Genomic DNA, 1,017 nt, shown 5'->3' on the forward strand with positions numbered 1-1,017 from the left:
TGTATGCTTCCCATGAACCAGGTTCAGGCTGTGCGGGGAAAAATACACTGGTGGGGGCTGGAGGAGGTGGGATGGCAGCTATAAGACCTGACAGTAGATGTATAAACTGCTAGATGCTCATGACTGTAGCCAGAACTGAGAAGCTTGTTCTGGGATGGAGGAAAACATAGTGTGAAGATCACCAACAATGTAAGGTTTTTGAAGAGCCAAGAAAAACACCCGTAAGAGAAAGAGTCAGTTTAGGCTTCATACAGGGAATGCGGAGTTAGCTTCTTGACAATGCAGACAAGTTAGAAGTTTCCTTGTCATGTTCCGTCTTCTCCCTTCCCTGTCCTTTCTTACCTGAACGGTTAGACTAAAACTACAGCTAGGAAATAGCAGAGACATTCAGTAATAAAAAGCCAACTATGCATTCTAAATATCCCATGACTGTTACCTTGGCTGGTCTGGTGGGATGACCCAGACCTCTGAATCTGAGGGGTCTGCGCCCTTACTTGCCTTGCTCTGGTCAGGCTGTGGTTGCTGTGATTTCCAATTCACAGTTATTGTAAGGCACGGAAATACTAAGAGCTGGCCAAGTGAATCCCCTGCCCCCTTGGCTGTAAACATCCTCCATCCTGGTGGTGGCATTCCAGCTCTCATGGTAATCATGGTCAATCTGTGACCCGACTAGCACAGTAACTCCTCGTTCCTTTTGTTGTCCTGCTAATTCACTGGCATGAGGACCCCAAAGTAGCCAGGTAGTAGTCGCAGCTTCAATTTCAAGGGAAGCCTACTGTATTCTCTAATGGAAGCAACTCCCCGCCTGGCAACTAGGGCTTCTAACCTGGCAGAGCCCAAGGTCGTGGAAACTGGAAGCCCAAATTCCGCAAGCAGGTCACTCAGAGTTGTGGTGAGAAGGTTCATGCCTTGGTTTACACACTCATGAATTCTAGTTATTAGGGAAAAGTGCACTGCCTGTCTGTCAACCGTGAATTCAGTGCCTATCGTACATCTCGGAGGATGGAGACCCAGCCC

This window comes from Pteropus vampyrus, unplaced genomic scaffold, assembly GCF_000151845.1.
Source record: "Pteropus vampyrus isolate Shadow unplaced genomic scaffold, Pvam_2.0 Scaffold150, whole genome shotgun sequence".
In the NCBI taxonomy this organism is placed as follows: Eukaryota; Metazoa; Chordata; class Mammalia; order Chiroptera; family Pteropodidae; genus Pteropus; species Pteropus vampyrus.